We start from the raw sequence: 20,589 nt of genomic DNA, 5'->3' as shown, positions 1-20,589 counted from the left end.
ATTTTAAACTAATGGAAATACAGAAAAGTATCAAAGAACTTTGGATAAAACAATTACTTGCATTCTTGTAATCTGAATTTCTGTATTGAAATTCTGATACTACTAAATTTATTACCTAACATCCTCTATGATGTTTTATTTCAGGTGTTTAAATTTAAAACAGCTTGAAACTGGGTGCTTAGTGTAAGGAGAATCCTGATTCTATCAGGAAAAAAAAGTTAACTATTAATATTATAAATAAACGAGTGAGGGTGTGTGTGTGTGTGTGTGTGTGTGTGTGTGTGTGTGTGTGTGCATGTGTGCGTGTGTGTAGAGCACCTTTGAACAGCATTTTATCGCTGTTCTGATGCCATTTTTAGTACCCTATATTCTGGCTAGTCACAGAACAGCAGCCAAGTGGAAATGACAGTGACTGACAATTGCAGGAGAAATAAAATGGCTTCTAGAAGAGCACAGAGACCTGTGGACCTCAATCAGCTGAACTAAAAATCCATTAAATGACTTAATTTTGTGTATCCAACTGTGAGATATATTTACCACTATGCTCACAAGAACTATAGATAATAAATGCTGCCTGTAATATAACTCACCAAGTAGGAAGTGTGTTTCCTAAGCTGAATAATCTGTGCTTTCTGATACTGTTTATAGGCAAAAACTGTTAAAGTGTCACATATATTGTAAAAAATGGAAAACATGTCAAGTAAATGGTAAATCCAATCACCTTTAAAAGAAAACAAATTTCAAATAATGTTAATCATCAGATTCGCCGTTGCAATTATTATGCTTTTGAATCGAGATGTGTTTAGTAATGTTAAATAAATGCCTATTTTTAAGTTATCAAAATTACAAAAAGGGGCATTAATTTTGAAACAGTTCTCAAATTCCTTGTGCTGTGAAGATTTGAATATGTGATAAACATTCCGTTTATCTATGCTACTTCACTAAAGGACAAAGAACACATAAATATTGCTTATATAAAAACTTGCGATTGTTCACTTTAATTTCTTTTAAAAAACTTACAAAATAAATATGCTCAACATTGTAAAGAATATAATCTGAATGAAATTATCTTTCATTCCCCTACATGTTCTATGAAAATTATAAAATAAGCCTCAGTGTGTACTAAGGTCCTGCAGGAGAGTCATGGTCAAAAGTTTCTATATGAATAACTAATATGACATCAACATGTACTTTAGAAATAAAAGTGAAGTATCATTTGTTTAATAAATTTTAAAATGTTAGGCAAAGAAAATTTAACTTTGAAGAGTTTCCTTATATTCATGCAAGTGGAAACAGAGACAGATGAAATTTTGCTAACTTTTCAATAGTAAGTCTTTATTAATAATTTTATATGATATATGAGCCTAGTCTTTGGATAATGTATTTAACTATTTTCCCAGTATGCCCATTTTGGAATTTCAGTAATTATCATCAATTTTTAATTCACAATCTGAAAAAAATATAATTTATTTTAATTTACTTTGGCATTGTAATTGCTGACTGAGATGTTTAATAAACAGTGTACAGCTAATGCATGCATCTGAAATACAGGAAAGATGCATATGACAATTAATTATCATTGCGTTCTTACAGTAAGAAAAAGTGTAAATAAAACTATGAAGGAAAATTGAACAGCATAGACTTACAGAAAATCTAAAATAAAGGTGCATTTTAACCTTTTTATTTTTAAAATTTTTCACCCTTTTATTTTTGTATCTAGAAGATAATAGGAAAAATGTGAATGTTATAAATATTCACTACACTATAAAAAGTGATCTAGTTGGGATTCACTGTAGATGACCAGTATGTAAGTATGCATTTGATTCATGCTTTCAAATTGTGCACTGAAATAATCACTATTCCATTTTCTTCATGTTTATAAAAATACCTATTATATATAAATATGTACACAGTGTGTATATAATGTGTATTTGTTGGTAATAGTTTGAATTATTTTATGACACTAACCCTATTTAAAATGGATTTTTCCTGCCTCTTATATTTCTTTACAGAGTTTGCTTGAGAACAGTAAATGACTACTTTCATAATATTTACAGATTATATATATTCATATTTACAAAACAGTCTTTTGTGCTGGACTAGGATGATATGTATTCACCATATATTCTGTATATTTTGTATCTTTATGCATCATATTAAGACTAGGATGTCAAAATATTTAAATATTTATATAAAATGTTTTTGCCTATAATCATATTTAAAGTCAAAACATGCTTGTAACTATTGATTTGTGAAAAAAAGGACAAACACATTTTTAAGATATAAGAAGTTAGGTTAATATAGCATATTTTTTTTTTTTTTTTTCTTTTTGGTACCGGAGATTGAACTCATGACCTCACACTTTCCAGGGAGGCGCTTAAACCACTGAGCTAAATCCCTGGCCCTAGGTAACATAAATTTGACATGAAGATAATTTCAAAAGTTTTTAATGATAGGGAAATATTTCCTTTCATTATATGAAATTAAAATTGTCGCTTAGAAAATTTTCTTTGTATTTTTAGTGACAAATAAAATAAAATAAAATGAAATATAAACAACTGAAAGACGGGCTAGCAATTCTACATTTATGCCTTTAATACACAGGTCCTAATTATATGACCCCTATCCAATTCTGGTCTTTTCTGTTTTCCACTGCATTTCTGAAAATTTATGGGAAGTAAAACAGCTGAGAAAGAAAACATATAAAAATTGTTGATTTCATATACTCTGTTGCCATCCAAGTTCTGATAATCTTTACAAGGGTAATTTTGTTGACAAAAGCAAAACTTCCTGAACTCTTTCTCTGCGTTCTACAATGAAAGTGTGAAAGTATCCAATGAGTAGTCCTATCTGCAAAAACCTTCTTGTTGTGCATCACATTATATCTTGTCAATTATATTAATTGTTATGTTATATATATTTTGTACTCATTAAATCTAACTAACCATAAGAAAATAAGGGTAATTCATAATGGAACGATGGTATGTCTTTGTATTTTATCATTGAGAAATAGTGTCTGCTTTTCTAACATGCATTTTAAGTATATGTTTATAATCATAAAATAATATAGCATCACTGAAATAAAGATTTTATGCATTTTCTTATGTTGTGCTATTTATTTTAGTTTATTTTAATTTATTAGTACATGTCGTATACATAACGTTTACATCCCTTATGGGAAGTTGGTAGCCATACATGAACCATCCTAATTTCCCTTTTCATGTTGACCCTCTTCCTGCTCTCCTGCCTCCATCCCTTTTTTGGTCTCCTTGCTCTATTTTCTGGTATGTGTTCTCAAAACATAACACTTGGTTTCACCGTGTGGAGTTGGAACCTGTATATCATATACCCTAATTTCTTTGATTGTACCTGATTTCTTGCCTTAAAACTGAAAACACATACCGTTCTGGAAGAAAAATAATATGTAAAACAAGTGAAATCATAGGTTACAAAAACTTTCTGAACAGAATTCAGCGCACAGAAAACAGTTCCGAGAATCAACCAAAGTGAGCATAGGAGCATATTAAATTAAAGAGTTTCTGCACTGTGAAAGAGAAAAAACTGAGTGAAAGAGCAATCTACAATACAGGAAAAAAATTCTCAGATGTTCTCAGATGAAAACATACCCAAATTATACAAAAAAAAACTGAAAAAAAAAATCATTCCCTCTACCTAAAACATCCAAACAAAAATGACAAATGAAATGAATAGAAACTTCACAGAAGCACAGATTGCCAATGAATGCATGAAGAAATGCTCAGTGCTGGTCACTGAGAAATGCAAACTAAAGCAACACTGGAATTCCATTTTACCACAGAAGAAATGTTCACCATCAAGAAAATCAAATCATATCCTTTCTTTTTTCCATATAGCTTGAAATTTAAGACATTGAAGCTAATTCTATGATTCAGCCCATTTTATGGGTAAAAATGTAGCATACATTATTGATTACTTAATCTATTCAAGTAATATACTCAGGTTTTCTTTTGCACTAAAAATATTTAATGTGTAATCTTATGTTAATAATCAGCAATATAGAACAATAGGCATTATTAATAATAATGTAAATACAACTGATTTAATTTAACATTGTGTTGAAATCATAGTCATCTGTTATTTTTACTTTCCACATACTTTGATAAAAAGTAGGATATCAGGCTGGGGATTTAGCTCAGTGGCACAAGAACCTGCCTGGCAAGTGCAAGGTCATGAGTTCAATCCCCAGCATCAAAAACAGAAGGATATCATAAAAATTTTATGATAAAAGTGAATATTAATTTTAGTGTAGATAAAACATCTAACATATTATATCTGTATCAGTATTAAATCTTCTGCAGAGATGAATACTTAGTAAAAACCACATGATCCATTCTCCCCTCAAAGGTATATCTCCAAAGGAAATGAAACCAACACACCAAAGATATACATGCTTACTCATGTATATTTTATCATTATTCTCTATAACTGTGATATAGAATAAGCCTAGATTCTGATTTAAAAATGAATGATTCAAATAAAATATAGTATAGATGTCCAAGATGGAGCATTATTCACACAAAAAGAATGAAGCCACAGTCGGTGGAATAAACCAGACACAAGAGGATACGTGAGGCATGTTTTCTTTTATAGGTAGAAGCCAAAAAGTTAAATCAATCTGAGAGGAAAATACTCACTATGGACCCTGGAACAGGGAAGGGCCAAGGGGGGAAGTCAATACATATGATTAATGCGCCCTGAATACATGTACAGTGATGTCATGCTGAAGTCTAGGAGTTGGCAAAGCTAACACATGTTAATACATCATGAAAATACAGATCTTGAAATGATGTCAGAAAGTTACTTCCTCCTAGAATTGCATGCTCAGTGCACAGTGTCAGCTGGTCTCCTCCAACCTTGACAAGTGGGTGCATCATCATTGTCATGGTTTATGTTTGTGTCCCCCAGGCCTCATGAGTTTGCATTGTTCATTTGTGATGGGTTCATTGTATAGTGAGTGCTTGGATTGATACTGTCAGTGCTCCACCCATATAGGGGTGGAGCCAGGATGTGATGTAATGGCAGGAAGAAGGTGTGTCTTGCTCTTTGCTGGTTGGAGTTTGCTGTAGGCGGCCGCCATGAACTGTGGTCCTGCCATGCCCGCCTGTCTTGGAGCCAACTGAGTGTGGACTGAAACCTCCAAAAACTGTAAGAAATAAACCTTCCCTTTCCCAACTTGGGCTTCAGGTATTTTGTCTCAGCAATGAGTAAAAAGTAACTAAGACAATCATATTCCTATGGATTTGAAGAATACTAGATAAATATTAAGAAGTTAGAACTTTTTCCCAATGTTTTCCCATACTTTCTATATTTTGAGGAACATCTTATAGATTTTATTTTAAAAATAGGTCTTTTATTAGAATTTTATATTTCATTGCAGTTCTATCTTTCTTTGCTGGAGTATCGTTTAGGTTTGCAGTTTCTGCCCAACCAATGACACACAGGTGAGTCTTAGCAAATTTTAAAGCCAAAAAGCCTCTGGAATCAACCCCAGTTACATGTTCTTGTGCTTATGTTTGGATCATTACTTTATTGACCTTGTCTCTAGGGTTTATCTTATTTTGGACGTGTTTTCAAGAATTAAACAGCAATAATTTATGTGTCACTAGTTCACATTAGCAATTGAAATCCTCATACAGGACATTTCAAAAACTGTGTTCATGATTTCTTCCGTATATGTAAAAATGACAATAAAAGAATGCTTTAAAAATTATAGATCATGGACTTATATTTCAGCAGGAGAAATTTAAAATTGAAATACAAGAATAAATGTATTTTTAACATTGACAACATTTTGCTTCTATATATACACTGTACTAGAGATTTTGTTGTTGTTTCCTGGACAAAAAGAAAGAAGCAGATTATTAATTACAAAATATTATTAACATGTCTCTAAGAAAGACTATTGAATTAAAATAAATCTATTCCACAAATCTATGCCATAATATCAGTGAAAAATGAAAAATTTTTATACTCAACTTTTCTTTTCTAGTAACAGTGACTCCAGTATAGAAACAAGAACTATCCTCATTCACTAGCCAAGTTACAAAAACATATGTAGGGCCTGGGGATTTACCTCAGTGGCTTAAGCACTTGCCTTGCAAGTGTGTGGTCCTGAGTTCGATCCTTGGTACCAATAAAAAAGAAAAAGACAAAAAAAAAAAAAAGTATGTATTTAGAAAACACAAATCATACTACCAGCTCATCTCTACTATTTTACTTCTCTGGAATATTAGGTTTCATTATTTATTTAGATCTTTACTGAATGAGTTTTAAAACATTAAAAACCAAAGAAAGAATTTGGAGGTTCACACCTGTAATTCTGGCACTCTGGAGGCTGCATCAGGAGGATTGTAAATTTCAGCCCTGCTTGAGCACCACACTGAGACCTTGTCTCAAATGCAAAATAAATGACAGGAATGTAGCTCAGTACAGGCCCTGAGGTCAATGCTCAGTAACACACACACACACACACACACACACAGAGATAAATAAAAAGATGTTTATAAAATAAAATACAGAAGAATAGAATACATACAAACAGAAACAAACAAATCCATAAAATTAAAAAATATATCTAATGTGAAAGATAAAACCAAGAGCAAAAAATATTCACTTTAATTAATTTAAGTACAGCATCAAGAAAAGAATTAAAATAAATTAGTATGAAAATTGCAATGGATAATAATTGATATAAAAGAAATCAACTTGAGAACTCAAGAAATTTTGAAAGAATGTAATGCATATATATCACAATTAGAATGACTGAAAGTAAAAAGCAAAAAAATACTAAAAATATCAGAGTATTATAAAAACACCATTTATTATATTCAAAAGAACATGTACTTGAAGTCTGTCTTCTATACAGAAACAATGTAAAGTAAAAACAAAGGAATGAGATTATTATGCAGCTAAAAATTTTATCTACTATTCCTAGTCACTATTCCAGTCTTAAAAATCTCTTAATTGGTAAGAATGAAACATTTTATATGAATAAAAATGACTAATATTAATCATCACAGACGTAAACCAGGAGGAAAAACACATAAGAGAAATACAGAAATATTTTATGGTACAAATATAGAGATAGGTAAAAATGAATTTTGACTCTTTTGTACAAAATAACACAGAATTAAAATGCATCAGAACAATAGCACCAAAGGAAATAACAATGGGATAGAAAGCATGTAAGGACCTTAGACCATAACATACAAATGCTGTATAATAACCTACACTAAATCTAACTGCTTAAAACTTGGAGAATTTGTTATTGCTCAAAGGGTCCATGTGGTCTGGTTAATGTTTCTTTCCGTCTTTTGTGATTGTGCTCATTTCTCTAGAGCTAAATATCTTCATTGGTGGCTTTATTTTTGTTGAATGAATTATTTTGTTCTGCCTAGGTGGGTTTAGTCTCACACATACTTCCCCAGCAGTGTAGTTTGGGTGTTTTCATAGTCTTATCAAAGAAGTCCTCAAAACAAGAAGAAAAATAAGAGAGAGCAGCACATATGAAATAAAAATGTATCTTTCTAACTACCCTTCACTGTGATTTAATTTAGATAACACAGATATAATTCAAGTATTATGGATAAATATAGATAATTAAGGGTTTAAAATATAAAGAAATATTTAATAATAAATTACAAAAATGTATATAATAGTACAGAAGACATTAATAAAATTATAAATATTCAAGAATATAGGAGGTTCAGGTCAAGGAAAAAGTTGTTTTAGACATGAGCAAAAGCATACTATCCTCAACAATACAGATGAGTGTCCTCAAAATGAAAATCTCAGGGTCTCAAGGTCTTTTATTGACACAGAATTAACCAATTCATTTTGAAACAGATATATCATATATTATTTCAACCCTTTTTCCAGTTATGTTTTCATTCCTAAGAGGTCCCAAGAAGTTTTATTTAACATACATGCAGAGAAATGATGTTAAATAATTTAAATTTTTCTAGACTTATTGTTACCAAAGTAAATACATTTTAAAGATCATGCATTCCTTAAACTGGAAATCAACTCAAAGTTTTCTCAGAGTTACTGAGAACACAATAAGAAATCAGTAATGGCCTTTTGATCCTCAATTCCACCATACCAGGAAGAGTAATTGCCACACATTTTCACAAATTCTAGCAGTCTATCATATTGTCCATATTGAAAGTATTAATACATGACCAAAACAAATGGATATATAGTTGTTTTGGCTAGTGCTGCTTTCTTTTCCAATTCATAAATAGCTTCAATAGTTCATACTGGAAAATGCACATAAATAAATAATTGTCAATGAAAAAATTACTAGGTGACCCAAAACATGACTTCAACACAGACATGCACCAATAATAATAATAATGATATTAATAAACAACTTTGTAATGTGATATTGAGTGTGTCAATAATAAGTAGACAGTCTCTAGTAACTCATGAGTTTCAAATGCAATCTTTTGTAGTTTAAGGGGAAACAGTTCCACATGGTAATTTGAATTAAAACTGAAATTTTTATTGTAAACACATTTCATAAACGAACCACCATTGAATCATCTGGGGCACAGAAAATGAAAACAATCGGGTTGAGTTCTAGAAATGTTAGAATTCAGAAACTAAGAACAATATTATTAATTTCCAATTTTTCACTATGATTTAATGATCTTTGAATATGTTTCAACTAAAAACAAATACTAAATGATTGAGTGGGTAGCCCAGTGATAGCTTGCCTAACCTGTCGAAGATCCTAGGTTAGTCCTCAGTAACTCACACATACATGAAACCAGAAAAGGCATTTGACATGGAACACACTTGATAGTAACTAAATGATCCCAATTTCTGCATTTTACATCACAATTTATTCTCTACTGTGATGCCATCATCTTTTTTTCTGCAGGATGGCCCACATTTTCTTATATAAGTAGCTGTACAAGTATTGTACAAATACATTTTAACACATTGTTATTAATCATAAATTTTCTTATATGACTTTTCTTCAGCATACTAAAAATAAACATTAAAAATTATAGGCCTTTCCAGGTATAGAGGCATACACGTGTAAGCTCAACAGTCAGGAGACTGAGGCAGAAAGAGCAATGAATTCAAGGCCAGCCTGAACTGCACAGGGAGACCTTTTCTCAAAAAAAGACAAATTATAGTTTCATTTTGTTCTGTGTTAAAAAAATTAGCAGACACTGTACAAAACAAAAATGTCTAAATCAACGTCATTTTTACAGATGTGAATGTAAAAACTATTTAGCAATAAATAATAAAAGCATAAAATAGTGTTTTATACATATTTTCAAAATATTACTTATTGAAGTTACCCAACTGAATAAGCTTTACACAAAAATTTTAAAAGTGTGTAATAGAATTAGATCACAAATGAAAGTAGACTATCTGGATATATATTGTTGTAGTCAGGGTTTGTAAGTAAAACAAGACAATACAGGACAAACAGTTTATACTATTATTTATAATGGTCACACAAAGAGTCAAACACAAAGAAGTTGCAGGAAACCTATTTACTCACTAAAGTCCTAAAGAATCCATCCAAGGCGCTGGATACCAGAGTAATGTCTTTCATGACTTCAGCAGAAAACCTAGAGCCCATGACAGTGCTTCCCATGAGTCCAATTGGAAGCCTAGAGCTATGACAATGCCTCATGCAAGTCTGTTTCACAGTTCTGCACTGGGAACGCCCACAGTTCCGCGGTGCATTCTAAAAAAGTCTATGCCAGCAGAGTAAAGTATCTGTGCCACTAGGTTGAAGGTTCTGCGTTGGAGCGAAGTAGATCTACACTTAGCACCACCTACACTTGGCACCTTGTTCATTCAGTTCTGCTGGTGTTTAACTTGACAATCAGTTTTTAATCATATATATATATATATATATTTTTTTTTTCCTGCAGATTAGTTGTGCTTTAATTCCATTAACCATGGGAACAAATGCGTCTAACATGCACAACTTAAATGGAATAGGCTTAGTTTAGCTCATAGTTTCAGAAGTTTCAATTCATGGGTAGCTGACTTCAAAGAAGCTTGATGGAAGACAGTCACTCATGTGATGCAGTCAAGAAGGACAGAGGAATGACAAAACTCCAAGAGGAGACAGATGCTTCAAAGGCAAGTGCTCCTCAGAAACCTGTATCCTCCAAGTAGGACTCACCTCCTGATATCACCCGGATACACACTCGTCAGAAGATGGGCTTAGCATCCTCATGGTTCAATTGCCTTCTGAAAGTGTTGCCCGTGACACTTGAGACTTTTTGAGTCATTTTTATATGACTTGATTTGAAATATAGCAAGTTCTATATATTTTATATAGTCATGATTTATTAATTATAAGTGTATAATATTATAATCATATTTATACCGATATACTGTGTGCTTTTCTATGATCTGTGTTTATGAGTCACACAAATTGTACTCATGTATACCAGCATCTGGCCAAATTTTTCTTTTTTTTTTTTTTTTCTTTTTGAGATAGAGTGTTGTGTGGTTCTGTCTGGCCCTGGACTAACTAATGTGGCCTAGGTTGGTCTCCAACTTATAGTTATGCCCCTGCCTCAGCCTCCTGAGTGCTGGGACTTCAGGCATGCACAACCCCATTTCCAGTCTCTTTGTGTCTTAAAGGAGTAGATTCTACAGTTAATTATATCTGAATGTATAGTAATTAGCAAACTGCCACATGAGCTTGTCATAGTCGATTGACAAGAAGTACAAATGCTTATTTTAATTTGAGCACTCCAAAAGTAGATGAGTCTTAATAATTTTATTATTTATATTTTTTTTATTTTTAATGGATACAAATAAACATTATATATATATAATAGAAATGGGATGATGGGAAAACATGGAAGCTTGCAAAAAGCAGTGAGACTGATTTTAAATAACCACTACAGTCCTATGTTTTGAATTGTTAAGGTTAGTCACTCTTATAAATAAGACTATTCATTTGATTCATTACGGTAGTCTTTCGAACAAAAGCCTGTATTTCAGAATGCTATAGATTTGGCAGATCATAGAGAATTTCCTGATGTTAAGAGAAGATGTGGAAAGTATGACATGTATGTTATTATTTGCATAAGTAATTAAAATACGCAGGTATCTGTCAAAAGAGAAAATTAAATTGAAATTTTGAAATTAATGTAATTCCTTAGTAAATAATTTAAAACAGAAATGGTTTGTATATCATTTTTGAACAGCAAAAATAATTTTCCTTAGTTATTTAAATCAAAAGTGACAAAGTACATTTCCTTCAATCTTTCTGAATTATTTTATTCTAGGCTAAGAACTAGAATGATGAAATTCACTCCCAAAGGTATTAGGTGGAAAGGCTATAAGCCATGGAAAATGGAGCTTAAATTCAAAGTGCCATCTGAGAAAGCATAATAAAAATAGATTTTCAGTCTTCCCCAAATACAAATAGTAATGCCATAAAATATGAAATATTGGCAGTATGGTTTTGCCATCTTTAATTTTTATAGCGGAGTTTTTCTCTGATCTTCAACAATTCTAGAAAATAGCCTTACTTCCCATGAAAGTCATCCGCCTCCTTTAAACAAACCTAGTGTCTTGGACGAAGTCTGAAAACAGAAGAATAAAAGTATGTACTGATTCTGAAGATCAGAAGACAGTGTTGCAAATTATGCTGTCATTCACGTGAATTATATTGGCAGCATATATGGAAATTATCTTCTAAGATAGCACTTTAATAATTAAATATAAATACTGTGTAAACAAGAAGGGAAGAATTGAAAAAACATTAAATGACTTTAGTGTGACTTTAGAACATCTTATTGCTGTTAAACTCTACTGAGTTCAGAACTGCTTTTCCACTAGTAGTTCACTGTTAATCTTACATCACATTGTATGTCTATTGTTTGCAAAGATTCATCCAAATGAAGACTCAGGATTGGGGGTAAATGAGTGCACTTGGTTTACTTATAAATAATATATTTATAAGTAGCTCCCAGAAAAAGTTTGCTATTCACAAAATCTTGTAATTCTACATTTAAGGCATGCGTAATGCTGTGTGGGCATATGAGCTTTTGTGTGTGTGCATGTATGTATTTATGCCTCATGTTTATTCTATTTTTAAGGAGATTATTCAGTTATTCTCTTTTCATTACCATACATTTTGTCCATGATGTCTTTATCTGAAAACTGTACTATAGCATATGAAACTCAATTAAAGTGGCTACTAATCCAGTTTTTATAAAAAGCATCTATCTTTTCTTATTGTTTCCCTGAGACCTATTGTTATAAAATAGATCCTAATATTTTGTTACATTAACATTAATATTGATCAGTAAATATTGACATTATAATGCCCAAACAAAGAAATATGAGATCCAAATTTCAGTCTTTCATAAACACAAATATAACAGTGAAAGCAATAAGAACACAGGTTTATAATGCAACATTAGCAAAATTTCATAGAATGAATACAGTAAGGGGCAAGAATTGTCCTATAAGTAGAATTATAATTTTAATATTTCTAACAAGAAGAGTAGTGGCTATCTTCCATAAAGGCCCCTTAATAAAAGTATAACCTGGAGGACTTTAATAAAAATAATTTTACCAATTTCCGATAAAATGACTCTCTCTTTACATGACTGAGGTGAGACCACATCTCTCACATGCATACACTGCTTTTTACATACACATATTGGTGAAATGTCTGCTCTTTATAAAAGCATTTCTCTGATTTATTTCTATTTATACAGAATAATAAAAATCAAGTGATATATCTTGTATCATAATGAATAAAGAGTAGCTAACAGGAACTGAGATATATGCTGCTTTTAAACACTAATTTATTTTACTGCTATTCTTACTATTTTTTCTTATATTCTTGAGACTTTGTTTTATGTGGCTTTTTTTCTAGGAAGAGATTTCCAGAGTCAATTCGGCATCTGCAGGGCATTGAGGTTAAATTTCTACTCATCGTTAAATTCTGAATAACCTAACTAGTCACACATTTTGAACATATTGAATAGCCTTAGATATACTTAAAATGGTTACCAGTGAATTAAATGGTTAGATACATTGAAAATTGTTACCAGAGAATTAAAATGTCACATTCTTTTAAGACAGACCATTATGCCAAAGTCAATTATGACCCAACCTGACTTAACAAGGATAATACTATGTTGCTATTAGCCAGAAACAATCCTATATTGCAAATCATTGTTAAAATATACATACTCTTCAAATTAGCCAATTTTAAATTTATTTCCAATGAATCATTAAATAAATAGATAGAGATATGCATAAGAATGAATATATGTTAAATATGATGGTGTTTTGGTACAGAGAAAACTAAAAGAGTTTTAAAGCTAATGACTACTAGTGAAACAAAGACTGGAATATGCTACATATGATACATGGAATATTATTTTGTCAAAAATGATGAATGTTAGAAACATTCAAATTGGATCTATGAGTAAAATGAGTTTGAAAAAAAAAGAGAAACATTCAAGTTACATTTTGGATTACTCATTTTTAACCAAAATTACTTCTTCTACAACATGTGATTTTGGAGCATGGTGTCTTAGGCAATACTTCTAGCTACACTCTGAAATATTGATTCTTTATGATCCTAATTCAGATTAGTTACTTACAGTATGGTAAAATAAACAAGGGTAACACAATATGTCATACCAATCCAAGTGACCGTATTATGTCACATCAATCAAGTAATACAAAATTGAGACTTAAAAAATGTGTATAGCCATTAGAGATAACTGAATAAAGAAAATATGGTATCTATCTATCATCTAGCTAGCTAGCTAGCTACCTAATGAAATACTATTCTGCTGCAAAAATGAGAGATTTGAACAATTTATAGTAAATGGATACATGTGGAAAACAAATACAACAATAAATATCACATGACATCTCTCATTTTAGTAAAGCAAAGTTCAAGCAAAGAAAATAAAAAAAGAATGGAAAGAAAGGGACTAAGAGATGCATCTCTTGCAATGAGTAGTGATCCAAGGTAAAAAGTTTCAAGAGTGAGGAGAAGAGGAAAGGGAAATACAGAGTTTTAAAAGATGTGCCATGTTTAGGGGTGTAAGAACCTCAACTTAAATACCGTGACATGAGCTAAGATTAAGAAAACCAGCAAAATTCAAAATGGACTAGGAGAATTGGATGAAGAAGGAGATAGAGGAGAAGGAAGGGAGAATTATTAAAAAAAAAAAAACAAGCTCTGAAAGTACATAAGCACTCTCCAAGAAGAGTATAAATTGTATGAATTGCAGACATGTACTACTAAAAAAAAAAGAGGAAAATATGGTGGTCAGTTATATGCATATATTCACATTTTTCTAGGTATATACATTAAATTTGTTCCATTTTTGTATGTCAGTTACACCTCAGGATGCATAAAATAATTACGTATTTTAAAAATATTACATGTGAGCAGTTGCAGACTACTGATTAGATTTATTAATAATGCAATAATATTTTGCATGACTAAGGTTATTATTTATTTATTTTTTGGTACTGGGGATCAAACTCATGACCTTGCACTTGTCAGGCAGGCACTTAGGCCACTGAGATAAATCCCTGGCCCCTTAAGGTTATTTCTCATGGTAAGATTCTCAAATCACTTTAAACATCTTGGTATAAATTCTTCGTGACATACCATCCTAAACACAGAAACTAGCTTACAAAAAGATTTGTAAAAATGATTTAACCTAGATTTAGGCACCCAAAGAAAATAATAATCAGGTTTGTATACAATCAATTTTTCTAGTTAAACCTGAAGGAGTAACAATATTATTTTTTCTCAGGTTTCCCAGTTTCTGTTACTTCTCTTTGATTATTTTAACTTGTTTTATATTCAAGTACATTTACTTAGCTATTTTTCTTAGAAAATATATGGAAACATCTTCACATACAACTTGGTATCTTGATATTATACAAATTGTTAATGAAATTCTATTAATAACCCAAAAACCTTAACAAAATTTTTTTGTTAAAATATTTTTATAAAAATAGAAAAACATAAATTTGATACCTTTCCTACTACCATTTATCTCTCTCAACTCAGTGCGACCAAGACTATGCTAAATACTAGAGATAAAATGGTGATTGTTGGACTTTTCCATTAGGGATTTTAAATCTATAAGGATTCCAAATACAACAAAAATGAAATATATTTTATTAACTGAAAAATTTACTCAGAATCTTATCTTTGTTCTAAGTGGAAGGAAATAAAAATATTAAGATTATAAAGCATTAGGATAAAAATGACTGGAAAATTAATAGATATTGTAGAGATTGTGAGAAGAAAATGGGAAAATTTTGCATTGAGGGAGAATTAGGGTTACAGAAAGAGGAAAAAAGTTCAAAAAGCAGGAGGAGAGGTTGTATATAAGATAATATACAGAGGTAGGCAGGGCAAGATCAACAAAATGAAAAGTCTTATCATTTTTAATAAAAATAGGAAGACAGTTTTAAGCGCTTACAGCAAAGGGCATAAGCAAATCATGCAAAAAAAATATCTTTTAAAATTCACTTGGTCTCAATGTGGAACATATGGCATTGTATAGATCCAGATTTTATGTGAAGGAAGAAATAGCACCACGCAGGTGAGTAGACATTACACATTTTGCATCAAAGACAGTGGAGATGTAAATGTGAATTATATTTATGAATTAATTCATAAATCATGGCTTCTATATAAGTGTCCAAAAACCTGTGGGTTTTATGAAAAATTCTAGATGCAGCTAAAGATACAATTTGGGAGGACTTTTCATGTAAATGAAATACAAATGATAGTAATTATGCACAGTAAGGAGAGAAAGTAAAGGAGAATGAGAACAAAACTAAGAACAAAATAATAATAAACTTTGGCAGCATCTAGAATAGTGTGAACCTCTAAGGAGAGGCAGTGGTAGAGGACAACAGAGATTAGGACAGATTGGTCCAAAATTGTAGTTTTGGGAAATGTGACTGACGGAAGAAGACAGATTTTTGTCAGTGTAGTTACCACGGTCATCTCTTTATCATTACTTTAAGTGTGAAGTCTCTGAACTCCTGTTGTCCAATTATTCATAAAATGGATGATATGTTATGAATTATAAACATTGCATTGTGTTTTGGGAAACTGAAATTCATTACTTGTGTAAAATTGTGTTTTATTACGTATTAAGGAGATAGAAATGCGAACTACATTTACTCAGCTAGATGTTGTCTGTATATACTGTTATTACTCTTGCTTTGTAAATGTGTACAATTAAAACAATAATTGATTAAACAATAAAAATCAAGGAAAACTAACTCACTGAAGACAAATAACATCAGATTTGAATAGAGCAAAGCCAAACCATGATATTTAAAAACAACAGACATGCATATAAAAGAAAAAGAGAAATTTAAAAATATCAAGAATATGTTTAAAATAAGATAATAGGATAGAAAACTCATAGTATGGAAATTAGGTCAAAAATATAAAAATGAACCCAGAGATGTATTGAAACTGATCCAATGTACAATTGAGAATATAAGAAATTTAACTACTTAGGAGAAATTTAATATCATATTTGTGAAAAAACAGAAAAAAACCTAAAAAATTAAAAGACCCAAGACATAGTAAAATAAACAAAACTGTAATTTAGCAAATATTTTCAGAATACATAAAACACAATATTTTTGGTTTTTTAAATTAAATGGAAAGTTTTTTTTTTAAATCAACATTCTATTAAAAAGGATTATATATTGATAGAAAGTGGAATATTTAATTTATTTATTTTTTGTGGAGGGAAACAATAAAATTTAAAAAATATTTACAACTTTTTAAGTCTTAGGCATAGCCAAAGGCTTTCAGAACAGAACCTGGTTGCACAGGAAATCATGCCAAGAATCAGCACACAGATTCATTTCAAATTTCAAAGCTTCTGCACATAAAAGTCATATGATGAATGCAATTTTCAAAACTTAGAAATTTATAACAAAAGTATAGTTCCATATAAGTATATGAATGATTTTTTACAATATGTATGCTGTATGTTGAATGGAGGAAATTGTCCTGCACTGCTCAGATGGGTTTAGTAATGGACTTCATAAGTCAGAGAGTGGCTGGAGGATCTGAGCGGGGGAAGGTGTGTCAGAATGGAAAGGGAGATTAGAATACTGCAGCCACAGCTGATGAAGGTTCATACCTGATAAAACATAGAATATGGAACACAGAAAAAAATGAAGAATTAAACAGAAAAAAATCAAAATTTGCCCCCAGGACTTCCAGAAGAGATGCAGCTATTCTAGCAACATAATTTTACCCCTTTAGAAGCTGATTTCAAACTTCTGACTCATGAACTATAATACAACATACTTTTCCTTTTTCAATCCCTTGAATGTTTTAGTCTGTTAAAATGAGAGTAGAAAATTAATATAGTAATTACTAAAATATTTAATACTTAAGAGAAATTTGCAATTGGTGTGACATCATTTCAGAATATAATCCTTCATTTTTCAATTACTATATATCTACAAAATGACAAATAACTTACATATTAAAAAAGAAGTTTTTAGGTATGTCAATAATTAATGAATTTGTTTAAGAAAAATTCTTAATATGCTGTTAATAAAATGGTGTAAACTGCATAGTACACCATATACCTAAAATATGCAGGTCTTGATTTCAGAACATACCTATTTTTATAACATTGCCATTCAAAGAAATGATCCTCTTTTAAATGAATAAGTATATATTATTGCAATATACTATGTTATACTGTATTATATATTATTGGCTCTCCATATTAAGAATGCAACTTTTAAAGAATGTGATATTAATCTATTGTAAGACACATTTTTCTCTCTTAGTAAATGTGACTATTACTTGCTATATGTCACTATGACTAGGTTAGGAAACATCCAGGTTGTTAAAGTCCCACTGCTGTGTTTTTCTGAGTGAGTCACAGAGCCTTCATACTGGGCTCTGTACATCACCTTTCATTCCTTTTGGCACTGTGTTCCTTCTCCTCTGTTTAGCCTGAGAAGCCACATTAGAAGCACACAAGAGGACAATTGGTGAAGTTGTAAGGACAAGGTTAAAGGTACAGGGAGGATGCCAAGCAGTTATAGATTATAGGAATGTTGAGAAAAGATGCAGGATGTGATCACTACCAACCTAAGAGTTTTGTCATCTGAATGTCAACCATGCAATATGATAGGTGTGGGTGGATTTAATCCCTTTTGAGATATATCTCACCACCATACCTTCAGGGTGCTGAATACAGAGCTATGCACTATCATGTTTGACTTTCTGTGAGTTATTTTAAGAAGCGACTTGGACTTCTGAAAAATGCTGGAATGACTGAGATTTTGAGAAGACAATTAATTTACAGTGTACAGTTATGCTCAGACAGAATTATGAAGTTGCTCTCATTTTTGTTAAAGTTTATTATGATTAGAAGAGACGTGTTTGATTATACAGTTGACAAGAAATGGCTTATGCCCACTAAGTGTGGTATGTCAATTTTTCTGAAATAGGAAACCTCTGGGGACTGGTTAATTGCACTGGTATGTCTTAGTGGTTCACAGACATTGCAAATTTGAGTACAATTTGTGGTCCCTGACCTGGTTTTTGAACTCTTTCCCTATGGTGCTCCACAGCTGCCTTTAGATGAGTAGCATTCTTTTACTGGGTTATTCTGATGTGAAGTTTCTGCCTTGAGTCTTGCCAACATGAACTGAATCTTCTGACACCATCAGCCAATCTGAACCACTTCTTCAAGTTTTGTTTTTTGGGTGTTGTGTTGCAGCAAAGAAAAGTTAATATGTAACTTTTATTTTGCAGTTTATCCTTTTGGAAAGAGGTGTTATTATCCACTATACACCTAATACAAACTGTTCCTAGTTTTCACATAAGAAGACAAAAGAATTCCATGATGTTATTTTCTGTATTATGGGGCTTTAATATAAAATAGCTGTAAAGTTATGCTTTTGAGATAAAATTTTCAATATCTCTCTACTTGGATATATGAATGTTCATGCCACTGTTTAAAATATTTTATAATTTATGAATTAGTGCTTACAATATGATTTATTGAAGTGAAATAGTTATTGGACATTTTTAGTCTAAATGATTATTTGAATTTCATTATCTGATATATATATATATATATATATATATATATATATATATATATATATTTTTTTTTTTTTTTTGGTCTTTTTCCTTTTTATCGGTACCGGGGATCGAACTCATGACTGCCTGCTTGCAAGGCAGGTGCTTATGCCGCTGAGCTAAATCCCCAGCCCCCATTATCTGATATTTTAAGAGAAATGTGGAAGTTGATAATTGATGTGTCTTAGAATTTTTCCTGTAGTGAATACTACTTGGCAACTAGCAACCTATTATTAGGCATAAGTTATAGTTCCTGCTTGATTATAACTGATAGCTACATTATTCATAATTTAATTGAGACAAATAACATTATTTTAAAAATGTAAATTGCTGAAATATTAGTCTACGGAAAAGGATATTTTTATCTCCCTAGGGACTTCATTGAAATAAAAAAATCTGTTTTCCTTTATTTTAGTATTTTATTTGATTTTAGTTCATACTTGAAAGTCCACTGGAGGTAATTTTGCTTCAATGCCACTTTCAAAGTAAGAGGGTCTTATATTCTCTCCATCAGCTGAAAGCAATGAAGCATTACAATTCTTTCCCCAGCCTATTAATAGATTTGCTATTGTAGCAGAAGAAATTCAAGGCCTTTCTTTAGATCTTGGAGAATTGTACAACAGTATCGCCAGCAAGAGGCCATGGAAAAAGCAAACAAAGCTAAAATTACTTTTTAATGCAGTTGAAGATTTAGTTTGTTTATCAAGCTCCTTATAGAGACCTGGCATTTTTCCCTTTCTCAAGCTAATAACACAATGTACAAATTTCCTTTAACTCTGTATATTTAAATTGAGAGGAAAAAAATAAATGTAAATATTCTTAAGAAAACATCTTAGCATTTTTAATCAAAAACATACAATAAAAAATAAATGCAAACACTTCCTAGGATTGCTTTCCCAAAATAAAACTTTATGTTATGGCAAATCATTATCATAATGTATAACACATTATTTTAATTATAAATATTCAGATTTACATACAAACAAACCAAATGATTTTTGTAAATCTTTAACTTTACTTGAATTTGGACAATATCTACATAGTTCTTCTTGGATTGATTGCAGAGCTTCTAAATCAGTAACAAATACGCTTGTTACAAATGGTAAAATACTGAGAGACTTGAGAATCCAAAATGGATAGAAAGCTTACTTAAAGAATAACAAACAAATAGTTCCTACATCTAGTAGAAAATTGTGTTACCTCACTAGGAGAGAGAGCTTTTATAATGCATTAATTCCTCCCTGACTTTGCATTCTTTCTTGCTAAATAAACATTTGTGTTCCCTTGAGAAGGGATTAAACAAATTTCCATGGGTGGTCTCTAAAAAAACAACCTGTAAGTGTTAATTAGGCTGTATATTAGAGTATCTTGAAAAGGTATTTTTGAATTCCCATGGGAATGTTAAAATAATTATG

Source organism: Cavia porcellus, unplaced genomic scaffold, assembly GCF_034190915.1.
Source record: "Cavia porcellus strain 051 isolate PalLab524CR breed Dunkin Hartley unplaced genomic scaffold, mCavPor4.1 scaffold_11, whole genome shotgun sequence".
NCBI lineage: Eukaryota > Metazoa > Chordata > Mammalia > Rodentia > Caviidae > Cavia > Cavia porcellus.
The sequence above is the reverse complement of the archived record's forward strand: the minus strand, read 5'-3'. Positions refer to the sequence as shown.